Genomic DNA, 14,621 nt, shown 5'->3' with positions numbered 1-14,621 from the left:
TTACAAATTATTAAAGTTCAGCAGTTATTTCGTATTTTTCCATTAAAAAGGTTACTGGGTATGTCTACCAGGTAGAATTCATTCCTTATGCGTGATTGGCTAATCGGTGTTATCACGTAATATCACCAAGGTAGGCTTATAGCTTAATTATGTCACCCGCTAAGAGTAAGCCTAAATAGCTCAGTAGGTCAGACACTGAACTTCAATTTTGGCGATGCGGGTTCGAACCCGGTCTCCGACACAATTTTTTTTTGGTACTTTTTTTACAATTATGAATTCAAAGCGTAACACATTCTATTAGATAATTGTCCTGAGATTCGTTACAGAAAAAAACTTATTTTGGTGCCAATCTGTGACACAGTCCCTTTAAGACTAGTCTTTTTGCTTGGTAAGGACACGTGTTAATTGATGGAACAGTATCACTAAGCAAATAATCAACACTAATGAAGTCGTTAGATCGGTACTTCAATGATTTTTCATTTCGTTGAGAACAATAATATTTATTTTTCTGCTAGGATTTTACTTCTTACTAAGGCATTTATTTATAAAAAAAGTACGGGCATATAGAAGCAGTCGATACACAATGATGTTAAGGGATAAATGTTATATCACGAAATTTAAAACATGTGATTTATCAAGTTAAAAGAGTAGTGCGTTGTTACATTTTACAAACTCAGTAAATAGTTTTGCTTACTGTGTTTTTACGGCTTCGCCTACATTATCCCAAGACGTTGTCAGATATGTTCAAATGAGACTACATGTGATACCTGTTATGATGGTAATGACGGCGACCAATGTCAAAGCCCATGTCCAAGTTCGTGCACCACGTGCAACTCTAGCGCATTATGTACATCCTGTAAGGACGGATATCACAGTGGATTGAGGACAACGTGTATATATTTGTGTAAGACAGAGTGTTTATCTTGCACAAATGGAACAGCCTGTACAGCATGTAAGGTTAAGAGTGGTATTGGATATTATGGAAGTGATTGCTCAATGAAATGCAGTATCAAGTGCAAAGACTTTCTATGCGATATAAATGGAAACTGTCTGCAATGTGATGACCCTAATTTTATAGGTGACAACTGTGATAGATGTATTGACGGCAAATATGGAAACCGGTGCGAGAATAATTGTCCTGTAAATTGTCTATCGTGCGAATCTGCCACTCAATGTACAATGTATATACGGGTTTAAAGGTACCACGTGCTCAACGAAGACGGATTGCCCAGATAATTGTAGCAATAACATAGTTTGTTTCAGCTCTGGTAAATGTGAAACATGTACAGACGGATTATATGGCGACTATTGCGACATGACTTGTTCAAGAAATTGCATGTATGGATATTGCAATCAAGACGGGTCTTGTACAGCAGGTTGTAAGGACGGATTTAATGGCTCAATGTGTGAAATAAAGATTTGCCCACCGAACTGCATTTGTGATACCAACAACAACTGTCTAGGATGTAATAGAAATCATTTTGGCCCATTTTGTTATCTTACCTGTAGTTCGTGTAAAGATAATGTATGCCCCGTAGATAGTTTAAATGCAGAGAAATGTGACGAATGTGCAGGCGGGACGTATGGTAATCTCTGTAATAAAAGGTGTCCAGAAAATTGTTTAAATAATAGCTGCGACCAAGAGAGTGGGACTTGTACCTGCGAAAACGAGTACAAGTTTCAAGATGGAACATGTGTGCATAGTATATGCCCACCTAACTGTTCCACATGTACTTCGTCTAGTAATTGTATTTCCTGTGTTGATGAGTATTATCATGGGGATATATGTGAACTAGAATGTAGCAACTGCAGGTCTGGAATGACCTGTAGGAAGAGTGATGGTACTGTCAGGATAAATGTACAGACGGTTTTAGTGGTTATTATTGTGGTACTCCTTGCAATGGTGGATGTGCTACATGTACACGTAGCCAAACTAGTAAATGTTTGGCATGTCAAACTGGTCATTATGGCTATCATACTACACATGTTGGAACACTTGCAATAATACATGTGCGAACCATTCTTGTGACGGGTTTAACGGCCAATGTGACCAAGGCTGTGTTGATGGATATTCGGGGCCATTTTGTAACATTTCGTGTCCACCAAATTGCAAATCGTACCACCAAGACAACGGCGAGTGTAATTTATGTGCATATGATTACTGGGGCGAATACTGCTTGAACAATTGCAGCGAAAACTGTACGCATTTAAACGAGTCATGGTCAAGCTGTGAAATTGCAACTGGTGAATGCAAATATGGATGCTTACATGGAACTCACGGCTCATTCTGCAATATCTATTGTGACCAAAAGTGTTCGGCTTCTGAAGATGGTGTTCGTGAGTGCAGACAGACGGACGGTCAGTGTACACTAGGATGTGAGACAGGGTACAAACTGACAACTACAGGATGTATTGAAGGGAAAGGTAATGCGAATGTCACTTCGTGATTTGAGTCGGAACTACATTAAATACAATAAAATTAAAACAAAATAAAAACATTATACAACAAATATGTTATCGCACTCTTGACATTGCTTAATATTTAACCAACTATTACTTTATTGGAATAAAGTTATCACTTTATTGGAATTAAGTATCACTATCTCGTGTTCTATTTAGCTGATTCTAAAACAAAATTTAAAACAAATGCCAAAACTCTCATTTTGTTAGAGTGCAGCTTTAATGGCGCACAATAGAGGTTGATGCAAAATAAGTTATTTTCAATTTTAATCCTTCTTCGCGTTTTACTCATTTGACCTAAATATTCAAAAGAATACAAAATATAATAATTTTGATTAATGAACGGATAAAAATGTGACTTAATTATTTTTAGCTGCATGGCCATTACTTCCCCAGTTAAAAAAAAAGTGCCAAAATATCGCTAATATTCTATCAGTACACTGATCATTTTCTTTTTTTGTTTTGACCATTTAATTCGGATGACTCAAACATGATAATGCATTAAAACTAAATTTGCAACTTCACATCTTTTTTGTATTTTCATATTATAGACGACAAAATAAAGAAATTATGAAAAATCATTATCAGGTAAGAATATATACATATATTTCACTGTAGCGACGAACCAAATTTATTGAATAAAGTATTATTTGGTATCGGCTGTTTACTTATATCAGAAATGTTTACTTCAGTGGACATATTGATACACAGTCACACTTAGTCCATGAAGATATATATCAGGCAATACATAGTTATTACAATTCCAATGAGGAGATATCATGTAATATTGATACAGAAGGAAGCAAAATATCGACATTGATGATCATATTGGCTACCCGCAGAATGTCAACTACATTGTGTTATTGTTTTGGTTGTTAACTCGCCGTTATAACAAATAAAAGTTATTGTAGTTAACGATACCAATTTGGCATGTTTCAGTTAAACTTTACCGAAGCATACACTCTGACTCAGTAAGAATATATGTTATTTATTCATTTTAAGAGAAATTTCTGATTAAGTTTGCATCGACGAACTTAGGTAGATTAGAATGAAGTAAACAATGTCACGTAAACTATTGCGTTATCATCATTTAGTGATTTGCTTATCATACTTGTGAATGTTTCGGTTGGTGATACAATAATGATTAATATATACATGAATACATTTTATCCGCGTGTTATTTCAGACTCAAGAGCTGACGAAGAAGCTCGAACATACGAACAGTTACAAGAACGTATGGAACAACCAAACTATCAGAATGTCAAGGACAATGGCACTGACAATTATGCCGTGTTGTTTGCTGATATAAACATGTAATCCTTATTTCTTTTTGTATAATCTACATATACTTCCATGTTTTATTAGATGTTATTTGTTTAGTAATATTGTGCAAAAGATGATTAACATATTAGTGTTTCTGATAACATATACTCGTGTACGTGTGTATTAGTATAGTGACGTATACTAAATGCACTGATGTAAAGAAAAGTATGAATTAGATCCTAGATTACCATAAATTACCATAAATTAGTGTACTAACTTTGGCATAGTCTTTTACTTCTTGCAATCATAAAAACATCCATGTCTTCAAATATGTCTTGTATTAAATTAATATGTTTTTCGCTGTTTTGTTTCGATGTATGTTTTTTTTCGAAAACCGAATTATAGCATGGTGCATTGAAGCACGCAACAGTGAGCATGGTTGGGGCTCCATCAGACACAGATTTTGCATATTTTAAAGTCTATATAGTTGTAGTTATACGTGGGACGTAACATTATATAGACCCTACAGTCGATACAAAATACTGTTTTACAGGAATTAAGTATATTATAATGAAAATTATTTTTATGAAAAGTCAAGTGTTTGTATTATATACGTTTCTCTAAAAACATTAGTTACATGAATACTAATTAGTTAATCTCATTTAATTATCTTGAATATATCTCAAACATTCAAAATCTAAATGAAAAACATTTTCACTAAAACAACTTTAATATTTTGTTTATCATTGCACATACTCATTAAAAGGAGCAGCAGCTGCATTAATATTGACTTTGAATTTAGTAACATTTACAGTTGGATGACAATAAAAACTAGAAGTTCTACCTACATATATATTGCTTTTGTGCTCATGGAAAGGGGAACTAAATGAAATAATGGGTAAGTATTTTTAACTCTTAAATGAGGCATTGATCATGTTACACCTAAGATTTATGATCGTACGCAATACAATATGTACATGATGGTAAGTAGATGCATAAAAAACCTCTAAACTGATTTAGACAGAAAAAATGATAACATAATAATACCCAGGTATTTTCCTCACCTTGATGATATTTAGATTATTACATAAAGTAAATTATACAATAATGCTCGTTTGGCAATTGTGCTTATTACAGTCATAGAGTAAGAACATCATTATTCAAACATATACGTGACTAAACATATCAAAGTATAACATGCTAGGTTAGATACAACTACTGTTACATGTAGATAAAATTATTATTTTTTTTTATTTTTTTTTGGAAATAAGCATAATTGCTGCAGGTAACACTTATTAAATAACAAACCCTCCAAGCATGATATTTCAAACAAGTGAGTTTTGTGATATATAAACGTTAACTAATAATTAGTCAGAACTGACACTTAAAAATATGTGTTGTTTGCATACCTATACATTTTTTGACAGCAGTAACTGAGTTTAAATTATAACTGTTTAAACAGTCATGCACTATTAAGTCCAAGCTTTAGATTACAGTCATAATTAAAACGAAAGTCCATGTACGAAGGAATACAAATAAAATTAATGATCACTTAAATATCAAAACATTAATTATATGAAAAAGGAATAAAGGACTCAATGGATCATTTCTCGGACATATCGAACTTTACTTTAAATTCCTTCTTTAGAAAAACAGTTATATCGAAAACTGTTATATCGGCGATACCATCAAATTCATTTAAACATGATACACTGTATTTCGGTTAAACAAATAGTAATTCTATATTGTTATTTTTTGCAAAAATAGTGTCACATTATAACCGGCATTGGTGCTTGTCTTTTCCTGTGTCTTCCGTTGACCGCTTTGCATAAAGTAAAATTAAACACCCCTGTATTGAAGCGTTTCATGTGTTTTATTGATTATTTGAATATCACCCCTACTTAGTAAAATAGCCGCCTTGGTCATTTTTATATACAAACGTATTTTTGGTTCGAAAATTTTACCACGGAAATTACTAGTGGTTTTATTTATCGAGGAATTATTTTCAATTTTTGAACAATTTGCTGTAGTGCATGTTTAGTAAATAATTATAAATAATATTACCAAAAAGCATTAACAATTTACATTTTATATCAAATTCATGACATGTTCAAGCTGGTGCAATTCTTCCATATATTAGATATTGTCCGACATATGAAACGTTCCTATTCTATGCCATACATGTTTGAATAAAGGTGAGCATGCAAACGAATACATACTTTGCAACACCACGCAGTAGTTTATTCGTTACGTCCAAGTCAACACCGACACTTTTATAATTACGAACACGGTTCCCGTTTAATGATATATTGTGTTTTATATGAGGAACCGTCGTAAAAATGCGTAGTTCAGGGGACATTTACATAGAAGTAGGTCGAGCAACAAGTAATATCCAGCAATGGCTCTCCCCGCGAAAACGTTTCTAGGAAGACCAGTCGAACATATCATAGACTCGTCTAATTTTTTTTCACGGCGGCATTAGAAGAAGAAAAAGAAAAAGAAGCGACATGCCAAAACCCTTAGTGTTTAAATCATTCAAACAGTTTAGTGCAAACAAAACTAGGCAGCTATTTTGATTCAAATACCAACAAAATAATATAACTATTGCAAAAGACACAAGTGAAACAAGTCTATTATTTATGGCAAATCATTTAAGAAATTATGGCTATGGAACTTTTAAGAACGAGGATATGCACCTGTTGTGACACACCTTTCCGCCACAATAAGCGTACAAGCACACAATTGCTGTAGGAGGCAGCAAAAAAGGCTCGCTCTAAATCGATCCATAGCAATGTACAGTTAGTGTTTTGTGAGGAAGAGTGATTTGCACCTGTGGGAAGTATTTGCTAGCAAAAATCGAAAGTTCAAATACAAAGGTTTGCAAAAGTTGCAATGTCAATAGCTGTAATAAGTGATTTGCACCTGTGGGAAGTATATGTAACCAAAAAGCGAAAGTTCAAATACTTAGGTTTGCAAAACTTGCAACGCCAATAGCTGTAAGAAGTGATTTGCACCTGTGGGAAACATTTGTAAACAAAAAGCGAAAGTTCAAATACTAAAGTTTGCAAAAGTTGTAATGTCAATAGCCGTATAAGTGATTTGCACCTGTGGGAAACATTTGTAAACAAATAGCGAAAGTTCAAATTCTAAGGTTTGCAAAAGTTGCAATGTTAATAGCCGTAAAAAGTGGTTTGCAGCTGTGGGAGGTATTTGTAAACAAAAAGCGAAAGTTCAAATAATTAGGTGGGCAAAAATTGCAATGTTAACAGTCGTAAGAAGTGATTTGCACCTGTGGGAAGTATATGTGAGCAAAAATTGAAAGTTCAAATACTAAGGTTTGCAAAAGTTGCAATGTCAATAGCCGTAAGGAGTGAATTGCAACTGTTAAAGGTTTTGTTTTTTTTAAAAATCAAAAGTGCAAATACTAATGTTTATTCATGATTGAAGAAAATTATTTTTAACTGATGTAGTTCACATAATTAATGTTCTGTCAGGAATGATAAATAGCAAGTGATTTTTATTTAAAGTAACAAATATGAGCTGAAAAATCTGAAATGTTAATAATTGTGTTAATAAGTTATATGCTTTTTTAAGTATTTGACATTGTTTTAATCAATAACAGGAATGAAGAAAAGACAGATGTGCACATGGATTATTTTCATGCAGCGATTGACAAAAAATGTGAATGCAAAGGCAATGCAAGTGATGACAGATAATTGTTCAATATCTTAATAATATGGCAAGCATAAATATAAATGGTACAGTTGCAAAATAGCACACAGATGCAAATGTTACAAAAGTTATGAGATAACAAATTATGTAATCTGTGAGAATGATCAGCAAATGTAAAAAATATCTTCTTTTTTTAAATAAGAATAAGGTTTGAAAATGTTTGATATTTCTTATTTCAAATTGACATTCATAAAAGAATTGAGTCAAGTTTTGAAATAGCTTGAAAATTTACGAGTGAAGTTTATAAGACATAGGGATGGTATCAAATTTTAAACTCAATTTTTTCTTACTATATAACAAAAAAACAAATAGCAGTAGCGAAACGTTATGCATCAATAGAACGGAATTCCACACCTGTGTTGGTAAAGCGACCTCTGGCAGTGACAGGTACTTGCGTTTTCAATTGTTGTAAAAGCTTATTGGAATCTGTAATCTCATCCACATTGAACAGTTTCTTCAGGTTGTCCACGAAGAAGCGTACATGTGAAAAGCGGTCTTTTTTCGTCAGGATGACCATGGCAGAACCATAATGTTGTTCAGTGTCTTGCAGGATGGACATTTGCCATCTGCGATTTTCTTGTTTCTGCAGGCTGAAATTGATAAAAACTCAAACTTCAAAGATAAGGAAAGTGAAGATTTTTTATTTTATACGGACATTGTGAAATTTTTCATGTTGTTGTTTATCAACAATTTCTTACATTGATGACTTGTCGTGAATTAATTGCTATAAACAGTATTAATTAAAAAAGAAAAGATGCAACAATGGCAAAAAAGGAAACGAGTGCAGAATTTAACCTTTGTGTAATAAATGCATATGTAAACTTGAATAATTATGATATGTTAGAGTACATTATCTTAGAGTGTATAAAGAACAACTTTTATTTATCTATGAAGTACCTGGTCTATCGCAGCACTGATAGCAGTAAACAGACTGGACTGCCATCACCTGGAAATCTTCAGTGCTGTCCACATCCAATAAGAGGTCTGGATCTGTACTGGACAGTATGCCAGACACATCTATAGTGATGTGGTCTTTTGGAAGGAACTGTGGAAGAGAAATGTACTACACTTTAGGAATACCAAATTTAAAAGGAAATAGACAATCACGTGATTAACAACATGTACTTTTGATGAGAATGAAAGTTGATTCAATAATGAAGAACTTCCGAGTGCAGAAACAAATAATGTGAGTAATGCATGATGTTCATAAAAGAAATATTCCTTTCTGTATTCATATGTCTTTACTTAAAAGTTCTGCTAGACAATAGATGGATACATTTGATCATTTGTGAAACTTAAAGACATAGTGTTATTAGAAACAACATGCATTTCTTATCGCTGACCAACCTGGTCAGCCTTATTCGAGTCCTTACTGCTGATCAACCTTTTTTAGAACTTTGCTGACCAGGAACTTAGATGATGTTTAGTTCGGAAATAAGGAATTTCATCCACGAAATTTCATTACTTCTCTTAATAACTTTCTTATTTGAGAAGATATCATCAAAATCTCTCAATACATTGTTGAATAGGTCGTCTTGGGCATTTTGACATAAAAACGAAGTACCTGTTCTTATATCATCAGACTTTTCCTTAATAATGTAAATGCTTTTTGATCCAAAATCTTTTTTTTTGTAAAATTTGTTGAACTCCTTACTTTCCCAAAACATGTCGCCAAGAATAAATGTTCACTCCCAGAAAAGATCGTTCCTCAAAGGTAAATAAAACATGTATTTTTTAACGTTTTAGTTTTTGACCTCAACCACCCACTTTTGCGTCGCTGCCGGCCCATATTTCGGAAATAAATAAAATATTTCAAAGTCAAAGTTTGCTGTCAATCTAGTGTCTATTTATACCATTCAGACGATTGCGCTTGTTGTCGGTGCGAACGGCATTGGCCGTAGATCAGCAGCTGCAATTGTAGAGGGAAAAAAATGGAGAGCCAAGAGGAAAGCCACTTGTCAGACCTGGTGAACGTTCAGTACTTACATGCCGTCAGTCTACAACAAATAGACGAAACAACACAAAAGCTCAATCAGTAAAAGAAAGCATTTATTACATACCCGTCTTTGTTTCAACTTCTTCAATCAGAATGTAAAGTAGCTGCTGAGAATTGCTTCAAAACGTGCTCCTTCATCGACGTCTCGCAATGCGATTATGATGCATATTCAATCAAATATTCATTTAAAAAAATATTTGTTACAAATATATGAGTTATGAGTGGATTTCTCTTCTCGAAAACTGGTTTTCACTTCGATTTCCAATCTTTTTTTTAAAAGAAATGCTCTAATTTCTTAATTTTTCGACCAATTTCAATAAATTTGCAATATGAACCCTTTATGAGGCATTTTCCAATATGTATATACTAATTTTCATTTATTAATTTAAATGAATGTGTTCTGAGTGGATTTAACATTTTCAGTGGATTTCAATCACTGGATTCCTGTATCACCCCGCACCTCATGCGTAGAATTGCTTTGCGCATGGTCAAAAAATGCAAGGAGTTATTGACCTCCGGTCCTTTTTTTATACGCCTCGAAATCGACAAATTACATTATTTCGTTACACATTTTGCCAATTAGGTAAAAGAAAAACATTTTCACCATAGATAAATCCAAATCACTCTAACAGTAGTCAAAATAGTATCAGTATCATTTTCTAATTCTAAATTTTCAACAACACTTTTCTGTGCATACACTTACAATCGAAAGGCTTAAATCAATCATTTCCGTCTCCAGTACGATCTCATAAACCAATCACTAAAAAAGGCTCGCTCTGTGAAGCGAGCCTAATAAGAACCGTTTGAGGCGAGTCTACCGCATAAATTGCGTTGACTAAATATGTTAACCAATACAATTTCTTTCGGTTATCACTTTCAAAAGTATTCTTTGTTAGAGTTGCATTAACGTCTTTTTATATCGACATGAAAAGCCTCGTATAATTTAGTTATTACAAAATGTGATGCAACAGTGAACATAAATTTACACAAACTTTTATCCTTTCATATAGTGTTTAATTTTTCTTGTTTAGACCTTGACCCTGCATTTCAACCGGACTTGTATATGTTTAGGCTACCTGAAGTATCCGGATTGTTCTCACTGTTCTTATAGATAAGTTTGCAAGGTATATTATCAAAAGTATGCTTATCCTTTGTACTTAGAACTACAAGGAGTTTGTTCGTTTTTCAGGAAAAATGACATATTGGGACCCAGTCAAGCAATATTTCGACTTTTTGATAGATATATTTTCATAAATAAGTATCATCAAAAGTCAGTGTTTACGGCCAAACACTCGTTAGCTTTCGTGGTCCCCGTAGATTGCTATGTTTCGCTCCAGCAAGACTTATCCCACAATAACTTTGCTCTTAAGTTGCCTTAAATAAATAAGCAGATACGGGTTATATATACGTTAGTATTTTGTATCTGTTCAAACATTTCTATCTTGAGGCACTTTAACGCCGCAATACAAAATTTGTATAGTTGTATTTCAATGCTTGAAAATAAAATTATTTGTTTTATCAAAGTTAAAAAGAGTAAGAGATGCAGTTGGCAAAATAGTATTTGAATAGAGAATTTAATGCAAAGTATAGCTAATATATAGCGATATAGCGATGGATTTGTGGCTGTATAAGGAATCTACACGCCACTAATCGAGAGATTGCTTGAACTAATAAAGGGTTGGTAACTGTAATGTTCCGGTCTGTCAACACAGTCCTTGCAAGAATAACGGCATTTGCCATAGGTAATACTTATCATTATATCAAATGACGTCTCCGTCATGAAATAACGTTAATATAAAAGTCAGATATGTCACAAGTGTAGCAATTTGTTGACGTCCTAAATGAATATCGTTAAATAGATCTACGTTGCACTTAGTTAGCACAGAAACTCATCATATGAGTATATATCATAAACATACATTATCATTATCGTGGCCACACAATGAAAAATTAATTACATTCGTGTGCTAAAAATGATCAATTTATAATTTTAGAAAACAACTTTGAGAAATCCCTTATTGAATGACCACTTATCACTCCTATATCAAGTGCATATGGAAATTATCCAAATGAAGATTTAAACAAATGTAAGTTGTACCCATATAACGCGCATGTTGGTGCTTGTTATTAATCGACAACTTTGATAACGGTTTTGTTATAAAGGCAAACATATCAAACTTAAATAAATCTTGATATTTGAATCAGTTGAAAACACATTTTCCTCAAACAAAACAAAACATATATGGGGTCATCTAGTATACAACGTTTACACTACGGCTGTTAAATAAATACATGTCTTTAATTCAACAAATAACAAAATGACCTAACGCTGCACGTCCATGTTGTCAAATTTTAAAGAATTGTCTCAAAATGGATTCTCATTAATAGCACCTTGTACATTGGTGATATAGATAAAGATGTTGTGGTGACCATTCCTGAGTAGCACGGTTCAAGAATTGGCTCAAAGTGGATTCTCAGGGGAACAAGAGGGTGCGGAGTTACGGCCCCTTGACTGACTTGAACATTAATAGCCGCTATTACATTGGTGGTGTAGATAAAGATATTGTGGTGACCATTCCTGATTAGCTGTGTTCAAGAAATGGCTCAAAGTGGATTCTCAGAGGAACAAGAGGGTGCGGAGTTACGGCCCCTTGACTGACTTAAACATTAATAGCCGCTAGTACATTGTTGGTGTAGATAAAGATATTGTGGTGACCATTCCTGATTAGCTGTGTTCAAGAAATGGCTCAAAGTAGATTCTCAGAGGAACATAATAGGGCGGACTTTTGGCCACTTGACTGACTTGAACATTAATAGCCGCTTGTACATTGGTGGTGTAGATAAAGATGTCGTGGTCACCATTCCTCAGTACTGTTCAAGAATGGCTTCAAAGGTAGTATTGTGCGATAAAATATTTGGATATAGTTAGGGTTATGAAATTAATGATGAATACCGTTAGTGTTAATAAATTTAGCATGCGACCAAGCAGTATATATTGTCTGTAATGGCATTGGTTCAAACAGAATCCTTAACCATTACATTGATATAACTATTGATATATTTGTTTATGGTTTTGTAATTGAAGTCCCCATGCCAGGTTTATAATTACAAAAATATTTTGTTTATGTAAAAGGACGTTGGATGTTAGTTAGGGTTATTAAATTAATGATGAATACCGTTAGTGGTAATAAATTTAGCATCCGATCTAGTAATAAAGATTGTCTAAATGGCTTTGGTTCAAACAGAATCCTTAACCATAAACTTGATTTAACTATTGGTATACTTGTTTATGGTTTTATACTTGAAGAATCCTTGTCAGAAATATAATCTCACAAAATAGTTTTGTTTATGTGAAAGGACCGTAACATACTTGTATTTACAGGATGCGTATGAATACGGCGTTAGAGTTAAAACATTTGGGTGGAAGTTTTCCAGACCAGGCAAACCTCCAGGTCATGTGACTGCTGGTTGCAATATTGTTGCTTGTCAATGTCGGGTGATTACAACACATGCAGCAATGGCGCAACAAGTGTAAACATAGTGGAATCAGTTTAATAAGTAAATGAGATTTAAATAGTTCTTCTCGTTTATTCCCATATGCGTGGTGTATGAATTACACATAAACGAGGGTTATCCAAGTAAAACGTAGACTCAAGTCATTGCAGTAAAACTACGAACATTGTTTAACTTTTCACAAAAACGTATGTCATTTTACATTTACGAAAATTTTGCTAAAATATTTCAACAAATTATATGCACTATTAAAAGCAATATATGGAACACGCTTACGTCAACAACGTCTTTATTCATCAAGTATATTGTACTCTTTCTAAAGGCTTTAACTGCAACAACATGCAAAGCATCTCTTTAATCATTCATGTAGTGTTTACGCTATGGGTAACTTTTTGTGAGGTTCTCAGTTGCATAACTTGTGTCATTATTTTAATGTTATGAATGCTTCTCAAAAAGTATCGAAAATGTATAGGCGCATAACGTCGTATTTGATCTCAATTCTTGTATGATATATATTATGTAGTATTTACTTTATATTAAAATAACAAACAAGTTATAATTAACTGCGAACTAAAGTCGCCACAGACAACTAATCACGGTTTTGCTTCTTTAACTATTTCAATTTCAAAACTTTTGATCATTACTGTTTTTTATGATTTTCCTTCTTCAGCTGTGATTGTATATCTGGGTGGAAAGGAGTGTTTTGTGATGATCACGTGACAGTGTGTGATATTGTGCATTCGTGTGCAGAGGGAAGCACGTGTGTTTCAGCCATTCCTAACGGATACCCATGTCAGAAAAAGGAGGAAAGTTTTGTGATCAGAGGGTGGTCCTACACTTATATTCTACTGGTACATGATATTCTGAGTAACGTAATGTTATTTTAATCGAAAGGAAATTAAACCTATTAAATCTATTTCCTTTCCATTTATCTGTCTAGTTGGATGAATGGGATTGTCCCTGTAGTTTTCATCGGAGTGCGTTTGGCCAAAAAAATCATTGATTATTAAAGCTGCACTCTCACAGATTTACCATTTTTACAACTTTGTATTTTTTGTCTTGGAAAGAGCAAATTTTTGCGTATATATCTACAAACAAGTAATATAAAATTGCTGACAAAAAATCAGATCGTAGATTTTCATATTTCCGTTCGAAAATGAATGATGTATGGCCTAAACTGTTACTAACGGTTAAAGAAAAATGCACAAAACATCAATGTTTGAACTTAAATATAAAAAACTGCGATATAATTTTTGTCAGCGGTCTTACTTAACTGGTTTCCATGGATTTTCGCAAAACTTGGTTAGTTCCAAGACAAAAAATAAAAAAAGTTATCAAAACGTTAAATCTGCTAGAGCGGAGCTTTAAAGATGCACTCTTACTCCCACATGAGATTTACCACAAATTATCCTGTTGTTTTATAGTTCTAATGAAGGATACCTATTTTGAATTGAAAGAATTGTGCATAAAACACAATATTTCTACCTTTTGAGATTATAGTAGATCATTGTAAATCTTTCACCACTCATTTAATATTTTTATATTTCAGCTATTAAATGAACGGTTACAATCTTGTTATCAGTAATTTATATTATCCATAAACGCATTATTAAGTAAGTAGTAAAGGTTTATCAGTCAAAACATATGTTTGTTATAC

The sequence above is a fragment of the Mya arenaria genome, chromosome 10, assembly GCF_026914265.1.
Source record: "Mya arenaria isolate MELC-2E11 chromosome 10, ASM2691426v1".
Classification (NCBI taxonomy): Eukaryota; Metazoa; Mollusca; class Bivalvia; order Myida; family Myidae; genus Mya; species Mya arenaria.
The sequence above is the reverse complement of the archived record's forward strand: the minus strand, read 5'-3'. Positions refer to the sequence as shown.